Source organism: Lathyrus oleraceus, chromosome 6, assembly GCF_024323335.1.
Source record: "Lathyrus oleraceus cultivar Zhongwan6 chromosome 6, CAAS_Psat_ZW6_1.0, whole genome shotgun sequence".
Classification (NCBI taxonomy): domain Eukaryota; kingdom Viridiplantae; phylum Streptophyta; class Magnoliopsida; order Fabales; family Fabaceae; genus Lathyrus; species Lathyrus oleraceus.
Window position 1 is genome coordinate 50571878 of NC_066584.1, and position 21144 is coordinate 50593021.

Consider the following 21144-nt stretch of genomic DNA (forward strand, 5'->3'; position numbering starts at 1 on the left):
CATCATTATTAAAAGTCTTACCGAGAGTAGTCAAGTGTACGAATCTCTTTTGCAATACAAGGATTGATTCTCCATGTTGCATTCTGAATAATTCATACTCTTGACTCAAAGCATTCAATTTTGATCTTTTCACTTCAGCGGTTCCATCATGAGTATCCACCAATGTATCCCATATTTTTTTCCGTTTTACATTGAGAGACACGAAAGAATTCATCCATTCTAAGTGAACTTTGAAGAAGGTTGGTTGTTTTATTGTCATATAGGACTTTTTCTTATCATCTTCATCCCATGAACTTTTAATTTTTGTCGTTCCAACACCGTTGACAACACTTGTTGGAATAATGGACCATTTTGGACAGCATCCTATATTTCTTCTCCTTATGCTTCTAAATGAGCCTTCATGCGAATTTTCCAAAAATCCAAGTATTCACCACAAAATAATGGAGGCTTATTGTTGCTACCACCTTCTTTGAAAACTGGCTTTGTGGAAGCTATTTTTGGATATGTAGGAACAAGTTCCCTATAACCTGCTATGATGTCAATTGTAAGTATGAAATGTAATCTAATAGGGGTGAATTAGATTAGTCGGTCTTTTTAAAAATTTCTCGTTTTATTAGTGATAGCAAGAGTTCTTAATTTTCCAGAATTGTTATCAATGGTAAAGTGTTGAAAATAAGTGCTGAAAATAATTTCACTTGTGTTGTCGCATCTAAGTGGAATGCATACAAGATCAAGTCTGTAATCACAAAGTTGTTGTTTTAGCCATAGAATCTTAGCACAACAACTTCCTGCTGCTATGTATTCTGCTTCCACTTGTGCTTTTGTGATCAGTTTTATAGCATGCATAATCTGAGTCAGAATAACCAACTAAGTCACATATATTATCTTTGGGATACCACAGTCCAACATTTGTTGTTCCTTTCATATACTTCATGATCCTCTTTACGGAAGTGAAGTGAGATTCCTTTGGATTTTCTTGAAAGCGTGTATAAAGACAAACATTAAACATAATGTCATGACAACTTGCCGTTAAATATAATAATGAACCAATCATACCTCAATATCAATTGAAACACCTGATTCATCTTGATCTACATACGTTTCAGAACCAATTGGAGTATCCATTACTTTACAATTGTTCATATCAAATCTTTTCAATAACTCTTTGCAATACTTGGATTGGTTGATGAAGATGTCATTTTTTATTTGTTTAATTTGAAGTCCAATAAAATAGTTCATCTTAGCCATCATAGACATTTTGAACTCTCCTTTCATGATCAATGAAAATTCCTCACATAGTTCTTTGTTTGTTGAACCGAATATGATGTCTTCAACTGAGACTTGAATCGATAAAGTGTGATTTTTAATTTTCTTAATAAACAAAGTGTTATCAATTTTACCTTTTTCAAATCCTCTTTCACAAAGAAAGTTGCTAGGTCTATCATACCATACTCTTGTTGTTTGCTTTAAGCTATAAAGAGCCTTTTTCAACTTGAAGACATGTGAAGTATTTTTGAAGTCTTCAAAACCAGGTGGTTGTTTGACATAGACTTCCTCATTTATGTATTCGTTCAAGAAGGAGCTCATGGCGTCCATTTGGAATAACTAAAAATAATGAACAAGCATAAGCAAGTAATAAACGAATAACTTCTAACCTTGCAATCGGAGCGAATGTTACTTCAAAGTCGATTCCTTCTTCTTGATTGTAACCTTGAGCCACCAATCTTACTTTATTTCGAACAACTATACCATTCTCGTCAAGTTTGTTCTTAAACGCCCATTTGGTAGTGTTAGATGCCCAAAAGTGCTTATTTGAGCTATCATATGTGGGCATCTTTCACTCTATTTCCCTGCTAAATTGTCAAAATCACCTTGGTTTTTGATGAAATGCATTACATTGATAAACAAGCTTGGTGCCTTTGATTTGTGTGTTATTGTGCAGAAAGAAGGCATGAAATAATTGAAATTGAAGACACAAGAAAGTTGGCAAAGGAACCAAAGCAAACAAGCATTCATCAGCCTGCTCGCTAGGCGAGGGCTGTGGCGAAGCATTGGTTCGCTAGGCGAGCACCAAGCGAAAAGCTCCAGTAAATTGTCAATAAATTCGCCAGGCGAGCTGACAGCGAAGGTGGTAGCGAGTTCGTTCTGTTTTGGTGAAAAGCGCAGCCAGCACTCACTCGCTAGGCGAAGCTCTAGCGAGTCCCCGGCGAGCATTCCAGTAGCAAAACCTCTCAACCTCGCTGGGGCGAAGGTTGAAGCGTGTCCTTCGCTAGGCGAACATGACAGTTCAGCAGACCCTGTTTCTCTGGGCGCAGGTGCCTTATGTGCCCATATTAGACCCTCGCTAGGCGAGCCATTCTGCTCGTCAAGCGAGCATGACAGCCCAGCAGAGGTCTATAAGTAGCAGGTGCCACTTTTGAGCACCATACCTCATTTTTACCAACTTTTTCCACTTTTGTACTTTGGAGAGATATTTTACAGCATTGTTCTAGGGGATCTTTTATGTCCTAATTTTCATTTCTCTTCATCTTAGAACCATCTTCTACAAAAAGAAGGTGGATTCCCATCCAACTTCGATTATCCGACTTGGATGTTGATCAACCTTCTTTCCTTACTTGCCGACCAAGCTACCATGAAAATGAGTAGCTAAGTCATCCATTTGTCAAGGTTAGATGTAGGTGATTACTAGCTTTGTGTGTAAATGTAAGGATCCTCATATGTAAACTCTTTAATGGTAAATATATGATGAAAACTTTGTTTCTATTTAAAACTCTTTGTGTTGGTTTATGATCGAGAGATGTTTACCGACTCTTGACCTAGGTTTTCATCCAAACTTGTTTGTTAGCTAGAGATAGTAATGAATGATTTTGTTCACCATAAGGTTGAACCAAAAAGTTGTCATTTTGATAGATTGTGTTCGAGAGAAACAATGGATCAAAATGGCAAAACTCACAATGTGTGTTCGAGAGAAACATAGTGAGAGGACTTTGTGAAATGATTTATCATCTAAAGGAGTTTATAAGATTGTTGACCGAGCAAATACATGCAAAGTGATCATTGAAACCTAACTCTGGCAATATTTCTCATTTATTCAAACCAAAACTTTTACCGCAATTTATTACTTTTTATGCAAGATAACTTGATTAAAACCAAAACCCTATTGTTACATTGAGCTAAGATTAATACAACCATCGAACGGCGGTGATATCTTACAATCCCTGTGGATACGATAACAAAAACCCGACACGAAAAATACTTTCAACAGGTACCTATGATCTGTTTACCACTTGGCCTACAAACAAGTTCCCAAACTTGATTCCTTTATAATTGATTTAATTCTTCCTGCATGGCAAGTATCCATTGGTAATATCCTAAGGCTTCATCAATATTTGAAGGTTCTATTTTAGAAACAAAATCCATATTTAAGCAAGCATCCTTGAGATTGAGTCTTATTGAAACGCATTTACTTATGTCACCAATAACTTTGTGAATTGGGTGGTTATGATGGGTTATCCATTTTTTAGGAAGATCACTTTGATTTGTCTCTTGTTGAGTAGGTTCTTCTTTGTGTTCTGATTGATCATCATTGTTGTATTTGGCAACATCTTCCATAGGAACTTCTAAAATATCATCATCATCATCATCATCACAAACAAACAACTATATTCTCCTTAGAGGGGTTAGATTCATCAAAGGAAACATGCATTGATTCTTCAATATTTAAAGTTCTTTTGTTATAAATTCTATAAGCTTTACTAGTAAGAGAGTAACCAAGAAATATACCTTCGTCGGACTTCTCGTCAAACTTACCAAGATTGTCTTTGTCATTGTTGAGGATAAAGCATTTGCATCCAAAGATATTAAAGTGATAAATGTTTGGCTTTCTTCCTTTGAAGAGTTCATATGGAGTATTTTCCAATATTGTTCTTATAATAACCCGATTACTTACATAACATGTCGTGCTTACCACATCCGTCCAAAAATATTTTGGTAGACTTGAATCATTAAGCATTGTTCTTGCAAGTTCTACTAAAGATTGATTCTTTCTTTCCACCACCCCATTTTGTTGGCGAGTCCTTGGTGCTGAAAAATTATGAAAGATCTCATGTTCTTCATAAAACTATTCAAAAGATGCATTTTGGAACTCTCCACCATGGTCACTTCTAATTGATGCGATTTTTAGTGATTTTTGATTTTGTACTTGCTTAGTATACCACTTGAACGCCTTGAATGTATCATTTTTCTGCACTAAAAAGAGTGTCCAAGAAAATCTAGAAAAATCATCAATAATAACTAAACCATATACATTACCTCTGAAGCTTCTAGTTCTTGATGGACCAAACAAGTCCATATGCAACAATAGAAGTGGCCTTGTAGTAGACACCACATTCTTTTGTTTGAAAGTTGATTTGATTTGCTTTTCCTTTTGACATGCATCATATAATTTATCTTTGACAAACTTTATCTTAGGCAAACCAGTGTCAAGATCATGCTTGACTAGTTTGTTTAAATGTTCCATATTCTCTTTTATGCCAAAGCCATGAATCATTGTTGTTTACCATTAGACATTTTACTTTCCAAGATAAATCATCTAAAGATATAATGAAATTTCACCTTTGAGTTTTACCTCATGAGTGACTTCATCTTCAATCAAGCATTCATCCTTGGTGAACTTGATTTTGAAGCCTTTATCATAAAGTTTGCTTATGCTAAGAAGAATGTGCTTTAGTCCTTCAACATACAGAACATATTAATGGATGTGAAAAGTGGTGCTTCAACTTTTCCTATGCCAAGAATATTTCCTTTGTAATGGTTTTCAAGCACACCTACAAAACAAATTTGTTAATATCTCTCATCATATGCTCCAATAACTATTTTTTTGAATTTTTCCTGCTGGTAATCGATTACCAAAATCTGGTAATTTGTTACCAATTTCTAGTAATCTGTTACTAACGGGATTGAAAAAGAATGCATTTTCAAATGAAAAAGGTTGTTTTCCAAATTATTTTCAATATGAATGCATGAGACAAAATTAATATGTCTTAAGAAGAATGTTTTTTGATCATTCCAAGAGTATCGCACATTTAATTTAAAACTTTATACCTTAAGTAATCTTGAGAGATTTTATAAACATTTTAAGATCCTTTTTCTTCTTATTTTATATACAATGTCTTCATCAAAACTAAAATACATGGAAAATCGTTTCTTCACAGTAGGATCCCAAAATCTCTCGAGAAATCTCCCAGGTTGGACAACTATGATGGCTCGGGAGATCCAAACGAGCATGTAGAGTGAAAGTCTGGTATCAGATATGAGATGTCGAAGGTAATGTTACGACACTAATATCTAAACAATACAAACAGGATAAAAGATAAAGAACAGTAATGCAAGAGACACAAGCAATTGTTAACCCAGTTCGGTGCAAACTCACCTACGTATGGGGGCTACCAAGCCAGGAAGGAAATCCACTAAATAGAATCAGTTCAAAGACTCTCAGTAAACAACACAAGTTACAGTCTTTTTCATCTAATCTATACCCGTATGACTTCTACCTAAGAACTCTTAGATATGATATCCCACTCACTCCCCCTCAATCACACCAGTGATATAAAACAAGAATTACAATGAAAAGAAGACACTCTTCAAAGACACACACTTGATCTTACTTAACAGCTTCGATCAAGTAGACACACACTCATGCTTAAAAGCTTAGAGTGACAAATTATAACTCAAAAATCAGACCAATTCAATCATCTATGAATGAATTGAATGGCTTACAATTCACACGAACACACAAGACTAAAACCCTTATTCTCTCTCAATATTTCGTTCGTTATTTCTTGTTTATCAAATCAGGTTTTCCATATCCTTTTTATAGAAGCATTTGGATGGGCTTGGACATCATAAAACCCTAAAACTATTTTCCATTCATATCTTCTCATGACAGTTGATTAGATCTCTTTGGAAAATAAGTTAATCACGTTGTAATTACTGATTGATAACGTGTTCAATCAACTCATCAATCATACACAGATTTCCATTAAAAACGCAATCACATAATACATAACATTCAGACTGAATGTTTTGTATACAGATGTCATGACATCGGGTCTGACATCTCAGTAAAAATCCTACATAATCACATTTTAAACATCCAGCAGGTACAAGATATCTTATGTTAAGACATCACATGTGACATCTTGTGAACACTCTAGGTTTTACCAAAATTGCTTCCAACACAAGAACCAACAAACTCCCCCTTTGGCAAATTTTGGCTAAAACATATATCAGTCCATTTGTTCACAAGAGTAAATGCATATCAGCAGTTAACCAGCAGCAGAAGCAATAACCACACAATTACTAGCTATAATAGCAACTATTAATAAACACACAATAAACACATGGGTGCTTCTTCTCCCCCTAAGTCTATTCAACACAGACATCTCCTTCAACAACAACAACACATGTAACATTCAGAATCACCCTCTGACATCTCCTCCAACATCACCTGTACAACACAGAACATTATTCTGTTCAACATCAGACATCTCCTTCAACATCAGTTGTTCATCACCTATTAACTGCAGCTCCACATATTAACTTCTCCCACTTTTTAGTCAAAATAGACCAAAGTGACTAATTAGACAAAATAAATGCCAATCAGTCCAGCAGAGAATGTCACAAAGGATGTTATAACATATCAAATGTTAAAACAAAATGTCAGGTGGTACAGAACCATAATTATACACAACTACATTAGCTGAGATAATCAGAAATCCAGAGAACTCATAAAGAGCCCAAAAATTACATCATGGCATCAAAAAGACTGCAAAAAAAAACTACAAACATCAAACAGAAAATATCAAAGCATCCAAGCATTCAAGCATCCAGAACACACATCATTAAAACAGGGGGACCGTCATCACCACAACTTAGTCTGAGGAGGTAGCATCTTCATCACCTTCAGATCCAGAACTGCCACTAGATTGATCTTGAGAATTAGACCTCTCACTTAAGGTGTGGGCATCTGTTTCCTTGGCTTCACCAACCTTATCCATCTCTTCTTGATCCAAGCTACTAATTAGAACCTCTAAAGCCTCTTTCATATCCTTAGCCACCCTAATCCCAGTTTCCAACTCCTTACAGGTTTCTTTCAATTGAGCAATCAGGCCACCTTGAGAGGTTGGCTTCTTCATTGCAGATGTCATGACAATGTCATTGACATGACTGCCTTCAAATAACTTGTAATGAATTGACAATGGAGGCTTCCTTCTACTGGGGATATCATTGGTGCTTAAAATACCAGGTTGCTGACTTAGAATTATCCCACAAATAATTGAGGGAAAGGCAATTGGCAGCTTCGCTGCATTAGTGGAAGCATGTCTAACAATTTGTTCAAACATAAACCTTCCATAATCAAAGTTAAGCCTGGTTCCAATAGCATATATTATCCTTCCAAGAGCATTTGAGATTGTTGAGATGTGGTTTGTTGGTACCCAATTGGCTGACCCTATCTTATACAAGATAGCATATTTTAGAGTTAATTTGTCAGCCGATAGATGCTTTTTACTTGGCCATTCCTTGACTTGACCAACAGTGATTGTCCTACAGACTTCATTGTCTGTGGCCTCTAATTCAACAGCTCCTTCTGTTCCTCTTCCTAGGAACTTATTGATTACAGTTGGGGAGAACCTTACACACCTTCCTCTAACAAACACTTTGCAAAACTCTTTGTTATTCTTGTCAGCAATATCCTCCGGGATGTTCACCACAAACTCCTTCACAAGACCTTCAAAACATTGGGGTAATGCACTCACTGTTTTCATTAAACCAGCAAACTTGATCAACTCCATAACCTCCTTCACTTCCACAACATCCTTCCCTAGTTCCCTCTCCACAGCAACTCTCCTCTGTATCACAAATTTCCACTTTGCTGCACCATCTTCCAGATGGAAGGAAATGTTGTCCAAATGCACAGTTGCAACCTTAGTAGGAGATTTTCTAACAGCTTGCTTTTTAACAAGAGATATGTCTGGGACATCGTCTTAGACATCATCTTCAGAATTAGAACTTTCTCTGACCTTTCTCTTCTTGACTTCCACTTTACTCCATGACTTTGAAGGACCTACAGCAACAACCTTCTTACTAGTTCTGGTTGTCATCATCTCAGCCACAGACCTGCCTTTCCTGATCTTCATTCTCTTTGCAACACTTGGTTTCAAGTGATGAACCAAGGTGTCATCTTCCTCATCTGAGCTCTCTTCTTCCAAATCAATCACCTTCTCAGCAGTGTCATGCTTCTTAGATTGAGAAGCATATACAGGTCTCTTACTAGGCAAGGTTTTTCCTAGAGAACACGGTCCCTCAGCAGCAATATCTTTCTCTGACCTAGATGAATCATCATCTTTCTCATTTTGAGGTTCCACCTCAGGTGAGGGGTCCCTTCTAGACAGAGGAGTCGAAACTCCCTTGACTGAGTGTCCTTCATTTAGGATCCTTGTGACCAGATTCCTAATGACACGATCTGTATAATGCATGTCATCCTTAGGGGGAGGGTTATCAGAACTGTTACCTTGATTGTTTCCTGTAGTGGAAGATGGACCAGGGGCGTCGCCTGGGATTACTGAAAGAGGAATAACTTCCAAAACGTCTTCATCCAGAAAATCCATGGAGGGAGTTCTTGCTTTGTGAGTGGGTTTTGAACCAGAAGATGACGGATGTTGTGACATTTTGTTGAACTTGTGAAAATATTTTTGTTGCCCTAGCAGAGATGGTCGATACAGTTTGATGAAGATGGAAGTGGTTGTGTTGAGGTAGCGTGTGAAAATGGTATGGATGCTAGTTCCAATACTAGGTAATGATTTACCATAAATGGGGCACTTTCTTTTAAGTGGGCAGACAATATTTTTATTACCTTTTCCACTCCAAATTAATTGCTATAAATTCTCATGAATACAAATCCCCAATTTCCCTCTTAAACATTCAAACTGATTAGCATCCAAAGCCTTTGTAAATATGTCAGCTAATTGCATTTCAGTAGTAACATGCTTCAGTGCTATGATTTTCTCTTCCACAAGTTCTCTAATGAAGTGATGACGAATATCAATGTGCTTTGTCCTGCTGTGCTGAATAGGATTCTTGGAAATATTTATTGCACTCAGATTGTCATAGTATAATGTCATGACATCTTGTGTGACATTGTATTCAGTCAACATTTGTTTCATCCAAACCAATTGAGAACAACTACTCCCAGCTGCTATGTATTCAGCTTCAGTAGTGGATAGGGACACATAATTTTGTTTCTTACTAAACCATGATATCAGGTTGTTCCCTAAGAAGAAGCATCCTCCTGATGTGCTTTTCCTATCATCTGCACTTCCAACCCAATCAGCATCACAGTAACCAGTCAGCATAGATCCAGATCCATGAGTATATAACATCCCATAGTCACTGGTGCCATTGACATATTTCAGTATTCTCTTCACTTGGTTTATGTGACTGACTTTTGGTTCAGCTTGATATCTAGCACAAACACCTATAGCAAATGCAATGTCAGGTCTGCTTGCTATGAGATATAGCAGACTTCCTATCATGCTTCTGTACATACTTTGATCTACACTAACACCATTTTCATCTTTGGAGACTTTCAAATGTGTAGGAGCAGGTGTCCTTTTATGACTTTCATTCTCCATGCCAAACTTCTTAACAATATTCTTTCCATATTTGCTTTAAGATAGAAAGATAGAATCTTCCATCTGCTTGACTTGTAGCCCAAGGAAATAGGTCAGCTCTCCAACAAGGCTCATCTCATACTCAGACTGCATTTGTCTAACAAAATGTTCGACCATCTGATCTGACATCCCACCAAACACAATATCATCTACATATATTTGTGCCACCATGAGTTTTCCTCCTTCATTCTTCACAAATAGGGTCTTATCAATACCTCATTTCATGTATCCATTGTTAGTGAGGAACACTGTGAGTCTCTCATACCAAGCCCTGGGAGCTTGTTTCAAACCATAGAGGGCTTTCTTTAATCTATACATATGCTTTGGAAGGTTTGGATCTGTGAATCCTTTAGGTTGTTCAACATATACTTCCTTATTTAAGTAGCCATTCAAGAAGGCACTTTTGACATCCATTTGGAACAGTTTGAACTTCAGAGTACATGCCACTCCAAGTAATAGTCTAATGGACTCAAGGTGAGATACAGGAGCAAATACTTCATCAAAATCCACTCTTTCAACTTGAGTATATCCTTGTGCTACTAATCTTGCTTTGTTCTTAGTAACCACCCCTTGTTCATCAGATTTATTCTTATACACCCACTTTGTACCTATGACATTTATTCCTTCAGGTCTAGGAACCAGTTCCCATACTTCATTCCTCTTGAATTGAACTAACTCCTCTTGTATGGCATTGATCTAGAACTCATCAGTCAAGGCTTCCTTTACATTCCTAGGCTCAATCTTGGACACAAAGCAGCCATGTGAGATCACTTCCCTTGATCTAGTTGTGACCCCTTTATTTGGATCTCCTATAATGAGATCTTTGGGATGATCCTTCTGAATTCTGATGGAGGGTCCCTTGTTGATTTTGTCATCTTCAGGTTCAGCTTGGGGAGGTTCACTCTCCTTATTTTTGTCTGAGAAATCAATTGGGGTATCATTCAGAGATGTCTCAACATCGTCTGTGACATCAGTCTGTTGGTCATCAGCCACAACATTAATAGATTCCATCATTACTTTAGTTCTGGAATTAAAGACTCTATATGCTCTATTGTTTGTTGAGTAGCCCAGAAATATTCCTTCATCACTTTTGGGATCCATCTTCCTTCTTTGTTCACGATCAGTCAAGATATAGCATTTACTACCAAACACATGGAAGTATTTGACTGTAGGTCTTCTCCCTTTCCAAACTTCATATAAAGTTGTAGGAGTTCCTTTCTTCAAGGTCACTCTGTTGTGAACATAGCAGGCTGTGTTCATGGCTTCAGCCCAAAAATGGTAGGTCAATTTCTTAGCATGAATCATAGCTCTGGCTGATTCTTGAAGGGTTCTATTTTTCCTTTCCACCACACCATTTTGCTGGGGAGTAATGGGAGATGAGAACTCATGATGAATTCCTTCTGAAGAACAGAATTCAACAAACTTGTTGTTCTCAAATTCCTTCCCATGATCACTGTAACACCTCTTTTTCTACCCCAAAATACTTAACGTATAATCAGAGTAAATAAGCACGCATATAAACAAAAGGGCGTCACATCGACGTTTTCAAAAACTAAAAGCTTTCAAAAACCAACATCTTTCATTTCAATATACAATACACCTGGTCATTTAAAATAACACACTTCAAATATCATGAGTCATCAAGTATATGCGTTCGCAGCGGAAAATAATGAATACTCATGCATTTCATAAAATGATCCATGTCCCATACCATGATCATCCCTCAATAATCTCCTCAAGATAAAATAAAACCATATTCAGAATATTTGGCACTATGGCCTCTCAGACAATAATTTGAAATAAACATGTTCACAAGTAATAACATGATGAATATCCAAATAAGATATGAGTTCAATACTACTAATCTACCCCGTGTTACATGACCAGAGCATTGACTCATTACCTAGTCTCTAAGCTAAATCTCGAGTGAGCTACCGTCCACTTACTTCAACAATACTACTCTGGAGTATCTGCACGATGCCATGTAAAGCAACATTTAAACAGAAGGGTGAGAATTCAAATCATTATGAAGAAGTATAATAAGGCACAATGATTAAATCAACAATTAACGGAATTCATCAAACCTTGTATAACCATGTCAATAATATTAACCAACATTTATTTCACATGTTTCAAACATCCATCAAAACTCAAGAAGTACAATATTAAAATCCAATACTATATTCCCGGATGTACACATAGCTACAATTATCACATAATCACATATTTTTCCAAGTTATGTATCCAAACATCACCAAATTCAATGACCATATCTCACACACACATCACAATCACAACAATGCATACATTCCATTATCACATAACTCTAATGTGACTCAATGCAAGACATATGACTCTATGCATGTGGTACCGCAATGTGAACCCAACATTTCACCGCTTTCTGATTTAGAATCCAAGCCACGCTTCTGATCCGGACAAGATCAAAGCCACTACGTCTATTTCCAATTAAGGATCAACGTCTGCTACGCCTATTTCTATTCAAGGATCAACGTCTATTACCATGTGAACCCACAGTTTCACCACTTCCACCATGAAGCCGACCATGCCATGAATGAATGTACAAATACCAACACATATGCAATTAAGATCATCTCTACCATCTTAACATTCCACATATCACCATAATTCAACTCGATGAATTATCCACCAATGGCACATAGACACATTCATAACAATATATCATTCACAAATAAGGCTAATTATCAAATACGCACACTTAGATTTCATTTCAAAATGAATACAACTTTTAAAATCTCAATTTTTCATTTTTCAACAGCAAGTAACCGGTTAACGCTCTCAGGGTAACCGGTTAACACAAAACAGAATGCAATGTCCTGCGCAGATTTTTAGCAAGTAATCGGTTAACGCTCTTAGGATAACCGGTTAACACAAAACAGAATCAACTTCTGGGCAGGTTTTAACAAGTAACTGGTTAACGCTCTTAGGGTAACCGGTTAACACAAAACAGAATCAACTTATGGGCAGGTTTTTAGCAAGTAACCGGTTAACGCTCTTAGGGTAACCGGTTAACATAAAACATAATGCAGAATTTTCTGCGTTTTTCATCGTTGGTGGACTTTCGGACCTCCGATTTCGATTCCGTAAAAAGCCAAACGCTCAGAAAATTATAACTCATACAATACTCTAAGTGTATAAAGTTAATTCACAGTTTTAACACAATTAAATCACCACAAATCAAGAATACTCATCAAAACCTAACAATTTCAAACAACCATACAAAATTAGGGATTTTAACCTAAACATACTTCTACCCATTGACCCAATCATACTAACCCATAATAATAAGGATTCTCCCCCTTACCTCTTCAATTTTCTAGAAACCTAGCTTCTCTCTTGTTCTTCCCCTCTTCTCCTTACTTTTCCTCTTTTCTTTCTTTGTTGCCGTCAAATGATCAAATTAATCCTACTCCTCACTCTCCTCACCTCTTATATCCTAGTATTATATTTGGGCTTAAAGAATGATACCTTTAATTTAATTATTAGGCCCAATAATACCTAGTATTATAATATCTCTATTTAATTCAAATAAATTAAACCAACACAATATACACACCAAGTTAATTAATATAATCAATTATTCAATTATATCTCACATCAACTAAATAATTAATTAACACACCAAATCAATTAATATAATCAATTATTATACTACCTAACAACCAATTAATTACTTAACACTCCAAATAAATAAAATAAAATAAAATAAAATAATAATAATATAAGAAATAAATACCAAAATTGGGTTGTTACAACTCTCCCCCACTTAAAGATTTTCGGCCTCGAAAATTTACCTCAAACGAACAACTCCGGATACGATTCCTTCATCTTATCCTCGAGTTCCCAAGTAATATTGCCATTCGCGGCTCCGCCCCATATCACTTTCACCAAAGTAATCTCCTTACCACGAAGCTTCTTCACTTCTCGATCTTCAATTCGCATAGGTGATGTATCAACCGTCAAATTATCCCGCACTTGAACATCATCTAATGGAACAACATGCGATGGATCCGCAATGTATCTCCTCAATTGAGACACATGGAACACATCATGAAGATTAGAAAGTGATGGTGTTAATGCAATCCGATATGCCACTTCACATATCCTCTCGAAAATCTGATAAGGACCAATGAAACGCGGTGTCGACTTACGCGACTTCAAAGCTCTACCAACACCCGTTATTGGCGTAACTCGAAGAAACACATGTTCATCTTTCTCAAACTCAAGAGCTTTCCTCCTCTTATCATGATAACTCTTTTGACGACTCTGAGAAGCCTTCATCTTCTCTTGAATCATCTTAATCTTATCTGTAGTCTCTTGAATCAACTCGGGTCCAACCACAGCACTCTCTCCCGATTCGTACCAACACAAAGGAGTTCTACACCTTCTACCATAAAGAGCCTCAAAAGGTGTCATTCCAATACTCAAATGGAAACTGTTGTTATACGTAAACTCGATCAAAGGCAAGAAACTATCTCAATTTCCTCCTTGTTCCAAAACACAAGACCTCAAAAGATCTTCAAGTGACTGAATAGTCCTCTCCGTTTGACCATCAGTTTGCGGATGATATGCCGAACTCAAACGCAACTTCGTACCCAAAGCACTTTGCAAACCTTCCCAAAATCTCGAAGTGAACCTCGGATCTCTATCCGAAACAATGCTCGACGAAATACCATGTAAACACACAATCCTTTCGATGTACAACTTAGCAAGTCTCTTCATCTAATAATCCATCCTTATCGGAATAAAATGAGCATATTTCGTCAACCTGTCCACAACGACCCAAATCACCTCACAATTACGCGATGTTCTCGGCAAACCCGAAACAAAATCCATAGAGATACTATCCCACTTCCACTCGAGAATAGATAACGGTTGCATCAAACCAGACGTCTTTTGATGTTCAATCTTTGACTTTTGGCAGTCAAGCATGAATACACAAATTCCGCTACATCCTTCTTCATACCTTGCCACCAAAACATCTTCCTCAAGTCTTGATACATTTTAGTAGCACCAGGATGAATACTCAGACCACTTCTATGCCCTTCCTCAAGAATCCTCTTTCTCAAATCCGCAACATCCAGAACACAAACTTGATCACGACACCTCATGATACCATTCTCATCAATCTGAAAGTCACCACCTTTATCTTGATTAATAAGTGTCATAACATCGACTAATTTCAAATCTGACTTCTGACCTTCTCTAATCTCGTCAAGAATGCCACACGTAAGCTTCAACATACCAAGCTTAACACACGAAGGCGTCGCTTCACAAACCAAAGTCAAATCTCTAAATTGATCCAACAATTCAAACTCTCGAATCATCAACATAGACATGTGCAATGACTTCCTACTCAATGCATCGGCTACAACATTCGCCTTTCCAGGATGATAATTCAAACCAAAATCATAATCTTTCAAGAATTCCAACCATTTCCTTTGCCTCATATTCAATTCCTTCTGATCAAACAAGTACTTCAAACTCTTGTGATCACTAAACACATCAAATCTCGATCCAAACAAATAATGTCTCCAAAGCTTCAACACAAACACAATGGCGACCAACTCTAAATCATGCGTCGGATAATTCCTCTCATGAACTTTAAGTTGCCTTGAAGCATAAGCTACCACTTGCCCTTTTTGCATCAGAACACCTCCCAAACCCAACAAAGAAGCATCACAATACACAATGAAAGTTTCTAACGGATTTGGTAAAATCAAAATAGGAGTCGTAGTCAATCTTCTCTTAAGCTCTTGAAAATTTGCTTCACACTGCGAAGTCCAAATGAAAGCTTGACCTTTCCTAGTCAATTGTGTCAATGGTAACGACAACTTAGAAAATCCTTCAATGAACTTCCTATAATAACCAGCCAAACCAAGGAAACTTCTAATCTCAGCAGCAGACTTAGCAGCTTCCCACTGAGATACAGCTTCAATATTCGTAGGATCCACAGAAATACCACCACTCGAAATCACATGCCCAAGAAAACTTACTTCACTCAACCAAAACTCACATTTAGAGAGTTTAGCAAACAACTTCCTCTCCTTCAACACCGATAACACAACCTTCAAATGCTCGGCATGATCCTCTTCACTCTTAGAATAAACCAATATATCATCGATGAACACAACAACAAACTTATCCAGATAATCATGAAAAATTCTATTCATATACTCCATAAATACACCAGGTGCATTAGTCACACCAAAAGGCATCACGGAGTACTCGTAGTGACCATACCTTGTCCGAAAAGTAGTCTTTTGAATATCCTCAGCCTTTACACGAATCTGATGATACCCAGACCTCAAATCAATCTTGATAAACACACAAGCTCCAACCAGCTGATCCATCAGATCGTCAATCCTCGGAAGTGGATACGTGTTCTTAATCGTCACTTTATTCAGTTGTCTATAATCAACACATAATCTCATAGAACCTTCTTTCTTCTTGACCAACAGAATAGGTGCACCCCACGGCGACACACTAGGACGAATAAACCTCTTCTCAAGCAAGTCTTCAAATTGACTCTTTAACTCTTTCAACTCAGAAGCAGACATCCTATAGGGAGCCATCGATACAGGACTAGTTCTAGGAACTAAATCAATCAAAAACTCAACCTCACGTTCCGGCGGTAAATCATTTATATCTTCCGGAAATACCTCCGCAAACTCACAAACTATTGGAAATTCTTCAATCGTCCCTGTCATACGGTGAACTGACTTTTTGTGTGTTTTTAATCGCAATATCGCGGTTAGCAAGAGTCGCCACCGACTTTTCTTTTATCCAATAAGGAAAGGTGGAAAAGAACAGGAAAGACCTTAATTTAGATTCTTAGGTTCGGGAGGTACATTATACAAAGGGAAGGTGTTAGCACCCTTTGTATCCATGGTTATCCATGGGCTCTTAATTGCTCAATCATTTATGTTTTTCTAGCTTGAAAAAAGTGGTTGGGAAATGTGTAGGAAATGTTTTGAAAAGGAGAATTTAACTTTGTAATGATTCTTGAATGAATGTATACAAAGTGGTTATCTCGTTTAGTTTTGAAAATAGTTTAGAAAAATATAACTCGGCAATGATTCTAGTGCGAATGTATGCCAAGTGGTGATTTTCTAATGGAGGTTTTGAAAGGTGTAAGGTATGAAAAGTAGTTTTAAATTGTGAATAAGCAATTAAGAGTTATACCTATCCGAGGTCTTTCCGGGCATTTCCTATCCTTATGAGGGTAAAACTGTCCTTACTATTGAGAAGTAAGCAGTTTTATCCTTTGGATGTAGAAGGGTCATCGAAGGGTCATTGAAGGCAACAGTTGTGAGGATACCTTAGCATTCGAAGGGACTATCATCATTTAACCGTAGGCTACACCGAAGGGTCATCGAGGGACAAAGGCGACGTTCGAGGGACTATGATGATTTAACCGAAGGGTCTTGCTAAGTGTATCCCCACATTCGCGGGACATGACCGTTATACCGTAATACCGTAGGGCAACAAAGAGAGGTCCAAAATCACATGTTTAAAGGTCATATTTTAGAGTCAATTAGGTGATTAGGATGAATCTCCACATTAAAATCAATACATTAAAATTAATACATTAAAATTAATACATTAAAATTAATAAATTAAAATTAATTAAGCAATTTAGGGTGGATCTTCATAAGGGTATCCCACAAATAAAGTGGAAGGCCTAAACAGCACTCTTTTCCGGGGATATGTGAACCTTTACAAAATTCAGCAAACGGGTTAGAATACCAATCAGGGTGCAATCGAGGATTACACCGCAAAAGAAAACACAGCAGCATGAATGTCAGGCAAAACAGTGCATAATTAACATAGAATAGATCAGGTTACGCATGGGACATAACAAACATCGACGGCTGTCCCATTCGCCTCTGCCTCGCCTAGCGAGGTCCTAGCGAATGCTCGCTACATGCTCGCTTAGCGATGTGCTAGCGAGCGACTGCGGGTTTTGAATTTCAGAACAGTATGATCTCAGCATGCTGCATGCCTTATTGCATTCAATTACAGAAATAATATGGTCAAACACTCAGGATATTCAGGCGTACTGGAATTCACATGCAAAGTCTAATTACATATCCAAAAATTCAATCATGATGCATTATGTATTTAGAGATTTACAAATTGGAAGCATAAAACAATAATGATACACAAACCTGTTTGCAATGGAGTGGTAATGCTGAATTGGCAAGTCACTTTTGGTATCGGGTTGAGTTGGGCGGCGGTAACTTCGGTGCGGATGAGCGGCCGTCAGGGTTTCTTCACTCCGACTTCTCTGGGCTACTCTCCAGGGTTGCTATGCCAGGGTTTCCGGCCGTCTCCGTCTCCGTTTTTTCGTTCTGGAGTTGGGGTATTTATAATACTCCTTCGATGACCTAATGGGCTCAGAACGAAGCCCGAAATTTTCTGTTGTCTGTCAGCTTCGCTAGGCGAGCGTGTAGCGAACGTGTAGCGAACGTTCGCTAGGCGAGCGTGTAGCGAAAGTTCGCTAGGCGAGCGTGTAGCGAACGCGTAGCGAACAGGCCAGTTTGGGCCATTTTCTGGATTGGGCCATTCGTGAGCTGGGCCTTCGTTCTTTTAAGATCAGTGTCATAAAAATGAGTCGGAGTGCCCTGAAAAATGTCTTAAAATATTAATGGGCAAATTTTGGGGTATGACAGCTGCCTCTGTTCAATATTCTTGAACCGAGAGAGTTAGGATGGCAGGTATGCCGTTCGTGGTCTGGAGGTGAAAGATTATTGAACACTAGAATGCCCCGAAAATTTGCGCTTGTCAACCAGGAGCTAGTCTTGATGGAGATGGGCTTAAAGATGCCATCCAGGGAATTTGATGATGAGAACTTCAGAGTGCGTCGTACATTAGACGATATCTGAAGACATGGATGTCGTACCGGGTCATACGCTAGCCCGTATAGTGAGTTATCCATTATGCTGTCGACTTCGTTGGGGAGTCAGAGTGTGTTATACGCTGCTGGGGATAAGGGATCAGAATGGATCATACGCTAGACCGCATCCGAATACCAGAGTGAGTTATTCATTGGGCGGATGACTTTGCTGAGGATGAAAAATCAGAATGGATCGTACGCTAGATCGTCTCTGAGTTGCAGAATGAAACCTCCATTAAGCGGGTGATTTCACTGGGGATAGAAGATCAGACCGGATCGTATGCTAGATTGTATCTGAGTTGAAGATCCAAATGGGTCTTATGCTAGACCGCATTGGAGTTGCAGGATGAGCCGTCCGTTAGGCTGTGTCTGATGATGAAAGGGGATAGTCGTGCGCTAGACTACACTTCAGAAATGTACCGTACACTAGGTAGCATCTGAGGAGATGAAGGTCTAACTGGGTCGTACATTAAACCGTATCTTGAGCAGAATGAGCCGTCCATTAGGCTGAATCTGATTATAAAAGGGGGTAGTCATATGCTAGACTACACTTCAGAAATATACCGTACACTAGGTAGCATCTGAGCAGATGAAGGTCTAACTGGGTCGTACATTAAACCGTATCTGAGCAGCATCTGAGCAGATGAAGGTCTAACTGGGTCGTACATTAAACCGTATCTAAGCAGAATCTGAGGACTTGAAGGTCTAACTTGGTCGTACATTAGACTATATTTGAGCGGAATCTGAGGACTTGAAGGTCTAACTTGGTCGTACACTAGACTGTATTTGAGTGGCATCTGAGGACTTGAAGGTCTAACTTGGTCGTACATTAGACTGTATTTGAGTGGCCTCTGAGGACTTGAAGGTCTAACTTGGTCGTACATTAGGCTGTATTTGAGTGGCCTCTGAGGACTTGAAGGTCTAACTTGGTCGTACATTAGACTGTATTTGAGTGGCCTCTGAGGACTTGAAGGTCTAACTTGGTCGTACATTAGACTGTCACTGAGCAGAATCTGAGGACTTGAAGGTCTAACTTGGTCATACATTAGACTGTCACTGCAGAATCTGACTTGAAGGTCTAACTTGGTCGTACATTAGACTGTATTTGCAGAATCTGACTTGAAGGTCTAACTTGGTCGTACATTAGACTGTATTTGCAGAATCTGACTTGAAGGTCTAATCTGGTCGTACATTAGACTGTATTTGCAGAATCTGACTTGAAGGTCTAACTTGGTCGTACATTAGACTGTATTTGCAGAATCTGACTTGAAGGTCTAACTTGGTCGTACATTAGACTGTATTTGCAGAATCTGACTTGAAGGTCTAACTTGGTCGTACATTAGACTGTATTTGCAGAATCTGACTTGAAGGTCTAACTTGGTCGTACATTAGACTGTATTGGAGTAGTTGAAGATCAGAATGGATCGTCCGTTAGATCGTATCTGAGTGGAAGGAGTTATATGTTGGGCTGAATCAGAATGAACCGTACGCTAGGCTATATCTGATAGTATTTGTGTATGCTGTATTGGCAATGAATGTCTGGGATGTACTTATGAATGCCATCGTTAGGAGGATGTCATAATGAATGTTGACACGGAGTATATCTGAAAGATGTATCTGAAGAAGAAAGTAGTCGTACGCTAGACTGCACCTCGGAATATACCGTACGCTAGGCAGTATCTGAGGGATATAGTTAAATCTTGAATGTAATAGATAAAGATGCCCGTCTGAATGGACCTTTGTTTTGACTGTGTCAGGAGGATAATTGACCTGAAAAATAAAGTTAACTTCATGCCATGTCATGATGCATGAGATGCAAATGTTGTATGCATGCGTGTGCTGTGAAATGATGTGATGAGTGAATTATGCGTCTGGAATAAATGCGAGCATTGTATTCATGTATATGTTATGAAATGATGTAATGTATATGATGCGGAATGAAAATTGTATGTAGGTATGTGATGTGAAATGATGTAATGAATGCACTATGCGTCTGAAACGTTCTTCCAGGGGACTCTACTGGGAAAATAAATCTCATTCTTCTGGTTGGAGATATTTGTATTGATGACCCTTTCTTAGCTGGGGGATACTTGATTGCCGTCTGACGATGGAAACATCCAACAGAGCCTGGCTGGGGATAGAAGAGATGACCAGTATGTCTGATGATGCCGACCTCTGCTGGGAAATAGCTGGTTCTTGTTGGGGAATTGAATTAGCAACGGATTCATTGGGAAGCGTGATTAGACCTTCTCCTCGATCCTGAAGTCGTGTAGTAATTGCTATTACCATTCTAGGCATTTTTGGTAAACATTGATCATATTCAAATGCATAAATCAATTCAAATTAAATCAATGGACGTTTACGCAAACAAAACAGAAAAGGTAAAACAAAAGCATTTATTTAGAGATAAACTTATATTGATTTTGAAAGAGGGCCTATAAATAGGCAATTCGTGTACAAGGAGACAGAAATCCT